The sequence below is a fragment of the Onychostoma macrolepis genome, chromosome 03 (assembly GCF_012432095.1).
Source record: "Onychostoma macrolepis isolate SWU-2019 chromosome 03, ASM1243209v1, whole genome shotgun sequence".
NCBI lineage: Eukaryota > Metazoa > Chordata > Actinopteri > Cypriniformes > Cyprinidae > Onychostoma > Onychostoma macrolepis.
The window spans coordinates 13,274,850-13,289,996 of record NC_081157.1 but is presented as its reverse complement, the minus strand read 5'-3'; the positions used below and the strand labels follow the sequence as shown (position 1 = coordinate 13,289,996).

The following is a 15,147-nucleotide window of genomic DNA, read 5'->3' as shown; positions in this document are numbered from 1 at the left end:
AAAGTCTTCTGTCAAATTAAGCGAATGGGCAGGACACGGCACCCATTCAACTAAAGGGTTTATCTCTTTGAGACGTGACTGCAAGCCCTTATAACAGCCGGACATGTCGTTGGCATTATCGTAACACTGCCCTCTGCAATTGTCGAAGTTTATTTCCATCTCCATTAAAGCAGTCAGCACAGATGTGCACAGAGAATCCCCCGTATGACTTGTGATGGGCAAAAACTTAAGAAAACGTTCCTCAATGCAACCCTCTCGTGAAAGGTAACGCAAAATCAATGTGAGCTGATCAGTGTGTGCCACATCAGGAGTAGAATCAACACTGATTGAAAAATATTTTGCTATCTCAGTTTCATTCAGAATATGACAAAGAACCTTCTCTCCCATCAGATGAATGAATTCTTCACAGATCCCGTGAGAAAGGTAAGAAGGCTGTCCTTTCCCTGCATTCCCATAATTTTCGATGTGCACTTTTAAGAATGGATCAAACTGGCTAATTAATTTTAAGATTCCAAAATATTTTCCGTTGCTGGGATTACCAAAAACGGCACTATGACCCCTAAAAGGAAGGCCACACTGCTAGGAATTTCACAACTGCTACCACCCTTCTTAACACTTCGGACCAGTACTTGCATTCAGTTTCAAATTGTTTTTCAGTTCAGAGTCCACTTGTCCTTCCTCTGCACCTTCCAGCAAATAAGTTAACATGGCTTTTCGGTGGGTCTCAGAGCCCTCATGCTCCACTATGCGTTCTTTTGTATGCTTCCAGTCACTGAAACTACTTGTGAACGTGTTGGCTGTATCTCCAAAAATTGTACATGCAAAACAAAACATTTTTCCTTGGGAAGGTGAATACAAAACTCATTCTCTGGTCACGCTCTCTCCATTTCCAAGTTCACGTCTGAAATAACTTTGTGAAAAGTGACATTTCTGATGTTTATACACGCGTTCTGAAGCTCCACATTTTTATTTTGACAAGATACTGGTCCTTTTTTGGCCCAGTGTGCTTGCACATTATAGTCTATTTTATTCCAACAATCTGTACTGAAAGATCTTTAACAGTGCTCTCGAAACAGGCGCCAGAATCAGGGCTTGCTGTGTCGATTTCCTCACTCTGCTGCACCCGCACCGCCGGTTCCGCCACCAGACTAATTGAGGTAGAAGCTGCAGCATCTTCCATATTAGCAGGTGCACTACAGACATTATCAAGGCCCATAATGGGTGTAGATATTCTCTCACCTTTTGGGCGGTGTTGTTCAGAAGGTTTTGTTGTTTTATTGCCACTGTCTTGATTGTCTACAGGGTACATTTTAGATCTATTTCGAAGCCCGTTGCTTTGGCTAGCATCCTCTAAAGGCTGGTTAACATCAGTTGTTGCAGAACAGGTATTACTATCTGCAGGCTTGAAAAATCCTGTAAGTTTGGTTTTTTTTTTTAAAAAGCTGCTGATTGCGTTGTTCTATCAGTTTGTGCATTTTTCTTTTTTGTGCCCCACTCTCGTGCTTCTTGAAGTCTGCCATTGTTTACACTATTTAGCATACAGTCACAGCGCGCTGGTTAAAGATAGGATGCGTCCGTTAACCAATCAAGACCAAGGGCGGCAAATTACAAATCTCCTTAATTAAAGAAATGTCGATTTCATGTACATCAAAATGAATTACAACTATCTGCAAACCTTAAAATTATTTTTTTTAAATATTTACTTTTTTTTTTCCACAGTCAGTAGGCCCCTCCCCAGGGCAAGCCCCTGTAAGCCCGTGCATTAATGCGCCCCTGGTCACAATTGGAATCATATTACATTTTTCAGCCTTCTCTGCTTCTTTCAATGACAACAAACACTCTGCCAAAACCACTCAAATCCTTCCCTATTTCAATTCCTGAAATTTCAGCCACTTTATCACAATTAGTACTCAAATCTTTCCAGCATTCAACTACCTCTGGAATTGTGCCATCTTCTGTTAAGGGAATTCCTCCCTGTTTACAAATCCATGAATAAGCACACACAGCTAAGAATTTATGCTTCCCTGGCTCTTTCTTAGACTGTAGCCATTCTAAGTGCTTTTCTGCTTTCCAGTCAGGATCAAATCCCTGACTAACCATTCACTTGATGAGTTCCGAGAATTTCTTTGAAGTCAGAGTTTCAGAGCAGATCTGCTTACAGAGCTTGCTCTGGTCTGTTTCAACAACATCTATTTTTGTAGGCGACTTATTACTTTTGTCTGCCATATTTATTTGTGATTTTTATGTCACAATTGAAGCCCTCGAGAAATGCTACACTGCAAAAAATGGCTTATCTTACTTAGTATTTGTGTCTTGTTTCTAGTCAAAATATCTAAAAATTCTTAAATCAAGATACTTTTACTAGATAAGCAAAATGACTTAAGATATTTAATCTTGTTTTCAGGGGGAAAAAAACTAATTTAAGTGCATTTTGTTTTAAACAATGACTTGTAAAATGACCTGCCAGTGGGGTAAGTAAAATATTCTTAAAATTTACTTACTGTTTAAGTTATGCAATGTCTACATAAAGAATATTTAGGGCAGCTGCTCAAAGATCTCACCTTTAGAGAAAACTGTTGATTTTATACTGGAAAAATGTAAGTATTACTACTTTAAAAAGATGATTACCCCAGAATGCATTACTAGCTCACCCCAACACTACAATAATAATGATAAATGCTGACCAATAATTTTGTCATATGCCATAGGTATGCATGAATATATACTAGACAAATGCAGCCAAAGTGAATACATCTCAGTTTTCATTCAAGCAATGAATTAATGTATTAGAAGTAACAAAATAATCTTACTTTATATTTTTGTTTCAGGTTCTAACGAATTCTACATAACAGCACACATACATCACTCACTCAGATGTGTGTTCATGTTGTGATGTGCTCATATGTAATTCTTTTAGTACATTTTCCTGTCTCGTGTTAAACAGACATTTAGTAATCATCTTTATGATGAATATGGTTTATGTAAATCCACTCTGGTGACGTACATGTGCTATGGGAGCTCCCCTGTTCGCTATACATAATAAAATGTGTTTTTACCACAAAATCACAAATAAACTGTACTGTTTAGCGTTTACACCTTAAGCACATCAACAGTTTGCTCTACAGTAGCTCAACAGATGCAATTTTAACACAAGGAACCGTGTTTTTGATTTATAATATTCACCTGCGTCCCTGTTCTCCATCACGTTCGATGATTATGTATCCTCTCCCGTTGCCTCCTGGCATTGAAAAGTGTCCATGGGTCTGTCCGAAATCGCATACTTCCCTACTTTATAGTATGCGAAAAACAGTATGCGAGGCAAGTAGTATGTCCGAATTCATAGTATTCGAAAAACAGTAAGCGAGAAGTACCCGGATGACCTACTGCTTCCGCCCGAATTCTGTAGTAGGCAAACGATGGACACTTTACTATCCCATGAGGCCGCGGGAGAGGCGGCGTCATATTCGAAAAATGGTAAGTACCTCAGGGAAAAACGTTGTTGATGTTCATTGTGGTTAACTTGTATTCGTATCTGCGAGTCATCTGTGTCACGTCACCTGTAGCTTTTTTCCGCTGTTGGCAAGGGAATGGACCCGCCCTACTCTGCCTCTGATTGGCTTACCTTAATGTCCTTTCCCTCATCCATTCCAACCAATCTCACTTCTGAAGCCAAATTTTTAGACGCTGCAGGCATCTGTCCATATTTCCAGAGGCTACGTAAAACGTGAAGGAACAAGCTAACGGTAAGCAACTTATTTTTTTTAAGTAAAATGATGGTTGATTAGCCTGTTTGTAGCTAGCTAAATTAAGTTCGCCGTAGAGCAGGATGGAATGCATTTATATCTGCTGTAAATTATGATGTTCCAGTATAAATGGTGATTACCGCGTGAAGCTGCTGTTTGTTTTTGTTTTTTTGGGGTTTTTTTGCGTGAGGCTGCTGTTGCGATATGAAGATTGCAAGTTACGTCATCACTACATTAGTTCGTTAACGTTACCCTTTGCAAAAATGCTCCTCAGTCGACCTTAACATTGGTCTCACATGTCATTAAGCTGTTTCTCTGACATGAAGTCGATTTGAGAACTGTTCGACCTACAAGTAAAGCATACCGTTTAAAGTACAGTAATATTAGTATCACTCAGCTCAAGTGTCCGCCTGTAACAGCCTGTTTCAAGACGGAGAAACACCTCGCGTTTAGCCCGTCAGCTGCTTCAAAAATTTGATTTACAGTGGTTTATTTGCCCTGACTAAGTTCATGTAACATCTTAACAACACTCCACGCTCCAACGTCTTTTTTAATTATATAAAGGTGTTTATCCTTGAATGGTGCACTGCAAAAAATGCTTTCCTACTTTGTTTTTGTCTTGATTTTAGTCCAAATATTTAAAATGTCTTAAATCAAGAAGCATTTTCTAGACAAGTAAAATTTATTGTCATTTGTTCAGGTAGCCAAACTTTACCACTCACTCACTTCAATTTTTTCAGAGTGAGGGAATGAGAGAATTTGAGAAGCAAGATGCCCTTACTGTGGCTCAACTAGAGGCTGGAGTCAGGTGCAAATGGAGCTCGTCCTGGTTGAAGTTAGAATCAAAGTGTGATGTGAAGGGAAAGGAATATGTGTTTCAGTTGTCACAGTTTTTAAAAAAAATTGAGAAACCAGGCCATGCCAGATGCAGCCTCTGCTGCAAAGAGATCAATTATGCTTCCAAGGGCTCCCATGCCCTTTTGGCACATTGTAAAACTGAAAAACATGGCCAAAAGGTGGTGTCCATTATGACTACACACAGTGTGTTGTCTATGTCAGAAACTATGGTTCAATCACAGCAGGGCCCATTAGTGCAGGAGCCAGAGCAGATGAGGGAAAGGGTGAAGGTGTCAGTACCCCTGTTCGACAGGGTAGCAAATGCAGAGGTGAATGTTTGTTCAACAGCATGTGATAGTTGTTATCTATATAGATCATTCAAGTCTTAAGCTTAGGCTATTAAATTATTTTTTATAATGATGTCAAGTTTACTAGCTATGTACTTTGGCAGTGGTAAAATAAAATACTAATACTATTTTTGTGTTTTTCTAGGCAATGGTTCTTGCAACCATTGCAGAACATTCCCTCCCCTTATCTGCAGCTCCTGTCATTGTTGAGCTTGCCCAAACACTGGCTCTAGATAAACCAGCATTGGGGGGCATGAAGTTATCCCGGACTGCTGCCTCATACAAGATGGTCCAGGGCCTGGGGCACACCTTTTCAGAACGGACGTTTGAGAGCACCAGGACAAGCCTGTTCTCTGTCAACTTATGCCTGGCTCACACTACAGGATTTTTAAAATCCTAACCGATTATGAAATCTGGTTGCAGCACACACATAAAGAGAATCTTTGCAGATTATCTTACCCTCAAATCTTAAACATGCACACACTACAAGATTTGAAATTCTCGGAGCATCACACACTACGAGATGTTAAGATTATCGTGCCAGAGGGAGCGCCTCATGTGATCTAGAGGAGACGCGGAAAAGCGGATGTAAACTAAATGGATACTGTAGCGACAACTTGCTGTATCGATACTTATTGTTTGTAGCGAGAAAAAACAAAAGCGGAAGAGCAAACGATTGTGGATGAGAAAATGGTTGGGGAGACGTGGTCAACACGGACTGCCAGTTCTTCAGCGAGAATTGGAGGTAAGAATTTAACTACCAGTATTACTATCCTGTTAACGGTGGCGTGTTTGAATTTTTACCGTTATAGCGCTGTCTGGCTAGTTCAAAAGCCATATTGTCACCTGTTGCAGTGTAGATCTGTGCTGTAAAATGAAAATAAATGTAGTTATTATGAAGAAAAGTGTCTACAGGAGTGAGACAGGATATGTGACTGTTTAGCAACAGGACTGATTAGGAGTGTGTAAGTTGTAACTGTGGTGACCAGTATATTCACTGAATGTAACGTTAAAACCCGGTTCTATCTATCTATCTATCTATCTATCTATCTATCTATCATCTGCATTATACTTTTGATTATTAGTATTGTTATTATTACTAGTGGGACTGAAAATGGCTATGTAAAGGGTATGTTTATAAATATGGCCAAGGGTAAGCTTATTTGAAATATGATTTTTGTTTTCATGTATAACATTAGTTGGAGGACAGGTCAGGCTTCAGGGAGCTGCTGCGGATGACCCTGGATGAGTTTGAAACCCTGCTAGGGAGAGTAGAGCCATTGATCACCCGACAGGACACCAAGATGAGGCGGGCAATTACGGCCAGGGAGAGGCTCTCCTTGACCCTCAGATTCTTGGCAACAGGTTTGTATATATAACAAATGTACAGGTTTGTATTTTATGTTTTCATTTTACAGTAATGTTAACTTTCTTCTGTTAAAGGCGAAACATACAAATCACTGAGTTTTGGTTCAGAATTGGGGCTACTACTGTATCTGATATAGTGAAACACACGTGTGCAGCCCTACATCAAGTGTTGAAAGATGATTTTCTAAAGGTTAGAAATCCTTAATATTTTTATCATTAGTATCACAACAGCAAAAATTCTGACATACAGTATGATTAACTGTCAAGAAATCTCTCATGTTGACTGTTGTAAATAAATCTATTGTACTGCTTTTATATTTGCAGACACCAAAATCAGAGGAGGAATGGCAAGCAATTGCCAAGAACTTTGTGGAGAAATGGCAGTTTCCACATTGTCTGGGTGCCCTTGATGGCAAACACATCTACATTCAGCCCACAGTGGAAGTATGTGGCACAATTACAAAGGCAGATTTTCAGTCCTCATGATGGCAGCTGTAGATGCCAATTATAAATTCATTTACATTAGTGTTGGCACTCAGGGCAGGGTCTCGGATGCTGGGCTTTTTGCTCATTCTGATCTGAAGAAAGCACTGGACCAGGGTCTCCTGAATGTTCCTCCTCCAGAAAAGCTTCCCGGTTCTGAAAGTGTTCTACCCTATATGTTTGTGGGGGATGAGGCGTATCCACTGAGAAGGGACCTTATGAAACCTTACCCCTTCAGGCAGATGGACCACAACCAGAGGGTCTACAAATACCGGCTCTCAAATGTAGTACCTACACAAGTAGTATGCGATTTCGGATGCAGCCCATCAGATGAACACTTCAGAATCTGGGCTGAAGCAGTAGGACATCCGAGGATTTCTCGCCCACTCTTTAATGAATGCTGAGGTTTCAAACGTACTTCTTTCTTCATGTACTCTTTTTCCCTACTATATAATAGGTAAGTAAGGATACAACTTACGTATACATATGTTCGAATCTCGCGAGAATTAGTGCACTCGCCTACTAATTCTCGCCTACTCTTTTGTGAATACTTATGATTCAAAGCTCGCCTACTGCTTTTTGCCTACTATTGTAGGGAAGTATGCAATTTTGAACGCAGCGCAATGAAGTTGTTCATTCAAACGATTCGTTCAAATGGCAGATTCATCAGGTGTTTATACATGGACTAATTAAACTTTTGACTCATCTGATTCGTTCAAAACACTGAACACGTGCTGCGAGATGCGCTGTGGTTCCGCCTAAAATGTAAGTGACATAATATTATTGTACTTGCTTATTGAACTGTTTATTGAACTATTAAATAGTCCTAATGGTGAAAACCATGTGATGTTGCCTAACTAACTGTATTTTAATAAAAACGTATTAAATTTATATAAAAACTTTTCATTTTGAATTTTTACCTCAGCATGCTGACTTTTTTGTCCTCCCTCCACTTACTCCACTTACAAACAGTCCCTAAGCAGAAATAACAATATTAAATCAATTCTTGCTTACCTTGGTTTGATGATTGATCAACGATTGCCTGCAGATCCTCCACCATTAACTGTAGGGGAATTACAGTAAAGACCTAAGGACCAGGAGTCAGAAATTCAAATAAAGAAAAAATTTACTGAAGAAAATAGTTTGCAGTTTCAGGTAGAAGTCAAATTTAAGACTCGCACGGAGTTCGTAGCCCGCTCTGCGTACAGTTCATAATCACCAGCAATTATACTCTCCAGAGGTTTCTAATTGCGTCAATGCATAAGTCAGCAAAATTATAATTGGTTCTAAAACCTAGATAAACTTAGACAATTTCCACATATGGACGTAAGCACTTCAAGCATATCTCCAAATGATTATTTTAAGCGTCAGCGATCAGAAGGAAGACACCTATTATGGATCGGGATGGCAGCAGTGATGAGACAATCTTCTCACTTAACACAGAGAAAAGATGCTGACACACACATACACACAGTGACCTTATCTGCATCGTAATGTTTTCTAGTTTCTAGCGAGCATCTTATCAGTATGGTTGGTTACACACATACTATGCAGCCATCAATTTGGAAAGTAGAAATACAGGATAGAACAGGATTCTTTAATATCTGTCATTCAGACATCTAAATGTCACAGTTCTCTCCGTCACTCGTAGCTCACGCAGATGGGAGGTCATCCTGACCCCTTAGCATGGCCTCGTGACCCTAGGCAAAGAATACACTCAAACATGTGTTCACATCTTTTACTCTTACTACTTCTAAAAAGACTGTATACACACTTCAATCTATATGAATATAGATGGCTCTACTACTTAAGTCAATCATCAAACAATCTAGGAGGTTAAATACTGATTAATAACTTGATTAATAATCAAACAAGACGTAATGCAATCATTTTAATAAGAAATAAGGTAATGATATGATTAATATCACTCTGGAGGATGTGGCAGATCAATCTTCACTCCAGCCACTCCTTCAAAACTAAAGAATTAATATAATTATAAACACCTTAAATATCAGGCAATACAAATAGATTGCAAGTAGATATACAAACAATACAGAAAAATTGTTTAGGTGTAGTTCTTGAATAATGTGAAAAAGATAAAGTGTGCCAAAATCAGAATGGCCTTCAAAGGCTTCTGAGGTTTTCTGAAATCTGCAAATTAGCTGAAAAGTTAAGGAAGCGAGAAAGATAGTTTTCTGACAATGATATGTATTAGGTTCATCCGTCACCCAGGAGAGTAGATGTTATGAGTCCTCATAAAGAGACATTAATAATATAGTACAAGATAAACTTGACAAAGTGACATGGAATATGGGGAGATATTTAAAAGATAAGGAGCTATGATTTAACCAAAAAAGGGTTTGGACAACGAAAATATTGAAGGAAGAAAAGCAGCTACAAATGCAGACCCTGGATCACAAAACCAGTCTTAAGTGTCAATTTTTCACAATTGAGATTTATACATAATCCGAAAGCTAAATGAATAAGCTTTCCATTGATGTATGGTTTGTTAGGATCGGACAATATTTGGCCGAGATACAACTATTTGAAAATCTGGAATCTGAGGTGCAAAAAATCGAAATATTGAGAAAATCGCCTTTAAAGTTGTCCAAATGAATTCTTAGCAATGCATATTACTAATAAATTTTTTTGATATATTTACAATAGCAAATTTACAAAATATCTTCATGGAATATGATCTTTACTTAATATACTAATGATTTTTGCCATAAAAGAAAAATCTATAATTTTGACCCATACAGTGTATTTTTGGCTATTGCTACAAATATACCCCAGCGACTTAAGACTGGTTTTGTGGTTCAGGGTCACATATTTAAGTAAATCACTTGACAACATTTTTGAAAGAAGTAACATAAATAAAAGGAGTTTATACATTATAGGTTGTTATGTGTTGTATATGCCTATATGTGGATGTATAAATGGATTGCAATGTACAAGGTGAAGGAACATGTATGCTTACATTTCCATTTTGTTTATTTTTATTGAGACTGCAATAAAATAACTAATAACGTATGTATGTAATACAGACACATGTGGACTGGTTGAAAGACTGAGGAAAGTATGGTCTTTATTTAATATTTAAATGGTAAACTTTCAAAAGAAAGTGAAAGTGAAACAAGCGGCCCATGGAAATGTATTTGTACTAAACCACGATTCCTTCGACTGACATCTGTAGAGATTGTCTGGTCATTGGAAGGGGCCGTGTTTCTATGTGAAGATACCATGAAGGCAACTGATTATCATTCAATTACTAAGGAAAACTGATAAGGTACAAATATGGTAAATGTGTGATGGCAGTAAAGCAGAGTTCAAAGAGATTATGACTTAAGAAGGAATTAACCAAGCAAGTTAAGAGACAAAAACAGATGACCCTGGATGGAATAAATGTGTTTAAACAAATGTAAACGACAAACTTTGATCAAGTGAAAAATAGTGAAAAACTGAAAGCAAGAATTACAATGAGTCAGATTAATTCCAAAAGGGGGATGTTGTGTAATATGCCTGTTTAAACAATTACCCTGCTTCATTGTTTTATGTATTTAGTTAATTTAATATGTCTAACGGTGTATTATTTTGTTTATTTCCTGGAAAAGCCTCATATGGGCAATTATGTAACTGCTACATGTTATTGTATTTGTTTTATTGAGAAAGTAGTTTATTAAGAAAGACACCACACGTTATTGTAATTGTTTTATTAAGAAAGTGGATTATTAAGAAAGACACTACACTTGTTATTGTAATTGTTTTATTAAGAAAGTGGATTATTAAGAAAGACACTACACTTGTTATTGTAATTGTTTTATTTAAAAAGTGGTTCATTAAGTAAAACACCACACATGTTACTGTTTTAAGCATTTATTGAGAAAATGTTTATAACATGTATTAGCAAGAGCATAGTTAGAGATGAGCTTTAAAGCAGAGAAAAGGAAAAAGAAGCTGGGCATTACCTCCGCTGGTATGTTTCAGATGAAGCGTAGAAGAGAGCAGAGCAGAGAATCCCGAAGAAGAAGATGGGACGCCTTTTATAAAAACGTCTTGGGAGATTTCCAGTATGACGTCACAAGACATTGGGATCCACCTGCTGTCTATAAAAGACTGAAGTGCGATGATGAAATCAAATGCTGCTTCGAGACCACCTGAAGAACTCTCCGGCACCAGAACCATCGCTGATATTGCCTTGAGCAAACAACTTTTTCATACTTATACTTTATGTAATACTAAGTAGTTGTAGAATATTTGTACTGCTTGCTTGTATTTATATAACACAAGTCTGCCTCCCTGGCATTGATTTATAGCTAAGTCAGCACAGACCACGGAGAAGTCTTCTGTGACCTGTTTTGTAAGTATGAACTTAGATACTTATGAGATAGGACAGATTTGACTTGCTTTACCTAGCCTGAGAATAAATAAAATAAGGTAGAAGGTGTAGGAAATTTAGCACCATAAAACAATATATGATAATTACCTCTGATAATTTCCCAGACGAGCACTTTATTACATGCAGTACATAACATATTCATTGATTGTAATGGTCATGAAGCATATCATTTCGTTTAGAAAGGATTCATGCATACCTCTACATATTTTTTATGCACCAATAAAACCACTAAATTGAACATGACTCAAGCTTCCCCATATATGGAAGTAAATTTCCAAACATCACAGTCTAATAATTATCTCATGTTTCTTTGGTCATTTTCTCTGAGGGTGAAGGCAGGGTGGGGATACCTTAAGTATAAAACCATCAGATACCTAGTTCTCCATATCATTTATTAAAACAAAAGGTAAGTCATTTTCACTTAACATTTTTATGATCATTTTCAGATATCCTTCCAGTTACGTATTGTATGTGTTTGAGACATACTTTAAACCAACCAAAACTGGTTCTGCTTTAGTGCATTTTAGAAGAACTCATTGCGCAAATTGTGTAAACCTACTAAGGATGGCTGATAGCAAAAGTAAGTATTAGCTTATTTCATTATTTCAACAGATTTGAAAACAATACCAGCCATCAATGTGATCTTTTCAGTCTTTAAAAATATGCCATGTTTTTTCACCAGTGGCTGTGTCCCAGTGGAGCCCCACATTTATACAAGAGCTCCTCCCTGCTGCCGAAAAGACAGCTCTTCTCTACCATCTGTCTTACCTGTGCCTGGCCAACTTCCCCAACCTGGAGAGGATCATCAGGAGTCGGGCTGTGGAAACCCAGCTTTTGTTCGGCTCCTCTGATGCAACTATGTTGAAAGTACTTTTTCAGATTTTCTCTTGATTTCAGTATTTTCATCTCTGTCACCTAGAAAAAGGTGAAATACCTGGAAATAAATACATAATGTGTCAAATGGTAAAATATAACATTTTTTGGTTAAATATAAAAAATAATAGTTTGTACACATGATCTTGCATTTCTTACATAACGTTAACGAATGCAGCAGCATTATAAGTAGGATTTACAGGACAAATAGAGCAATAATAGTTCTGAATGTTTTGTCACTATTGTGCCTTTTTTAACGTCTAAGATACATGATCTTGTGGCTCTTGATTCTTCTCACAGTGTATTTTGACAAGTGAAAACCTGGTTCAGTCACTGTTTCCCATGTTGATGAAAGCTGTGGAGAAAAATAAGGCGATTCTGGCAGTCAAATTTCTAGCGAAAGCACAAGTCTGGATCAAAGACATTATCAGTCAAGTGGACAGTATGGTGGAAAAGTAAGAACATTTTCCTCATGAAAACATGTTTCTAAATTGCTTGAGCAATTCAATTATTTATCAATATGAAACATTTTAAATCACGCAAGTGTTTTAAACTAAACTTTTAAGCTAGTTACACCAGCCCACTGTTATGAAGTGTTAATTTCACAGCAACATTTCTTCAACATTTTGTAGGTATGATTTACACAACAAAGATGTGGCATCGTCCACCAGTGATGTTGTCAAGGAAAAAACAGATACGGATAAAAAGATTAAGGAACAAAACCATGAAATGAAGCAGACTGAAAATACCCTGAATGATCTGAAATCAAAACTTAAAATAAACACTGAAGAGCTTGCTGAAGTTGAGAGAAAGATAAACAGCAAAAGCCAAGAGATTCAAGAATTTGCCAGATCCATAACCCAAAAAAGCAGAGGCCTCAGCATCCTCGCTGCAATTGTTCCATTCGTCGGGCTAATTGTGAAAAGCATTTATGATGCTATACATGATCCTGAACATATTGCCCATATGAAGGCTCTTGAAGCTGAATTGAATAACCTCGTTGCAGAAAAACTGCTCTAAAACAAAAGCAGTGGCAGCTCGATTTACAGGTCATTGATTGGCAGATGAAATATACCAAAGCCACTTTTGACCGGCGTGAGTCCATTTTTTCATGTTTAATATGTATAGCCTATATGACAAGTCATGATTAAGTTTAGTTTAAGCCTTGTTAAAGCATGTTTGTTATTTCTCCTCTGCAGATTCCATACCCGACCCCATCCATCTAAATGACGTTCAGAATAGCTTGTCAAAAATTCAAAAAATTCTGATTCAGCTGAAAAACTTCTGGGGCACTGTTGGTCAAATGTTGGCCTACCTGGAACAGAAGACCTTTGTTGGAGAAGACTTTATCGAAGACCTTGCCGAACTAAAAGATGAATTTCTAGAATCAATCAAAATAGCCAATGAGGTAAAATTCATGTTTACGTGATTACAAAAACGTTTCCAGTAAGGTTTTATTTTTTTCTCTTTATTTGTACCAGAATGAAGGCTTGAATGCTCCCTCCTAAATGGCAGCCATTAATAATGTTTAATGCAAAAGACTATTGAAATATTTTAATTCCACAGGCTTGGAGCAGTTTTGGGGCAGGTTGTAAAAAAGCATCTGTCATCTTCAAGCTCCAAACCAGAGATGCCTACAACTTTCTGGAGATCAATCCTTCCTCTCTCTCCAAGGAGCAGTGGCAAGAAGAGTATGAAAGTGTAAAGGAACGACTGATGAGAATAGACCCACCACAAAGTGTGACATCCTGTAATAGGCCTGCCATTTCTGAGTGATCTACATGCACAAGTACATTGTCCCATCTATTTTCTGTCTCATGATGGGGTGATTATGTTTAACATTACTTAATTTCTACTTAATGCCTATAACATTCTTTATATATCCTCTGCTCTGTATGCATCATCTTTATGAGCCCTTGCAAAAAGTGCCTTGTTGAAATGGATAAATAATTGGTTGAATGGTTCTCTAAATAAAGTTTGACATAATAAAATAAAAACATAACATAATTATTGACTTTGGTTTTTGTTTTGAATAATCTCACATTTGACTTTTTATCCTACCTTATGTAACCGGGGAGGGAAAAATTACCTGATTTGTAAATGTTTAATAACATAAATATTCACTTGTATTCATGTAATATTCCATCAGGAAGTAGTATACAGTGGTGAATGTTTTGTGATTTGCACCGATTGATGAGGATTGATCGCAAGCTCACGTGGAGAGTTTTGTTCGCGTCTCAAATTCGTTGATGAATCATAGAGCGTAAGTGTTGTATTTGCTTGTTTCATAATATAATATGTTATGAAAATGATATTATGATAATTATATTAATGATAATTATATTGTCTATATAGTGGGAAAACTATTTGCTGTGTAATAGTTCAGTAATGCTTTTCTCGTTGATTATCAGAGGGGAGATATAGCGCTGAGTAGGCCCTCTGTGAGATCCAGATTGTGTTCATTAATACAGGGTGAGTGATTATTGTTTTATATTGAAGTATAAATCTTTATTTTGTGCAAGTATTTTGAATTGTTTGTAATTTGGGTTTGTGTTGAATCACTTGTGTTCCAAATTCAAGATTAATCCGTTGTAAAGCTAATACTGTGCTACTGTGTGTAATTTAGTGATAATTCGAATGATGCATGTGGCCTTATGTGTGCATCTGTATTTGTTTTATTTTATATCGTTGTCTTTTTGCCTTTTCGTTGACCCTAAATGCCACACTAATTGTCTCATTTTTGTTTTGCACTTCTGTAACTTGGAAAGAGGAAACCATTTCTCATTTTACTTTTTTTTCTAAACATTTTTGTCTTATTTTGTACCATAACATCCTCAACCCCAATAAGCCAAAGCAACTTTTAATGCTATGTCCTATAGGTCACAGTCGAGAATAAAAGACCCCAATCTCAAGTGTTTGCATGTGTCTGACTCTTTATTGTGTAGTAGGCCGCTGGCTAGCAACACTTAAGTCATTTTTAGCATCAAGTATTTTGTCATCTCAAACTACTTTTGATGTCAATTGATAAAGAAAATTGTCAGTTAAAGGTAGGGTAGGTGATTTCGGAAAGGCTAGCAATAGCGAGCTAGCTTTGAAA

General features: G+C 37.3%; 1 pseudogene; it reads left to right on the top strand.

Annotated features, from left to right (window-relative positions):
- The first annotated feature begins 11,741 nt into the window (after positions 1-11,741).
- Positions 11,742-14,943, top strand: LOC131537195 (uncharacterized; annotated as a pseudogene).
- Positions 14,944-15,147: the final 204 nt, after the last annotated feature.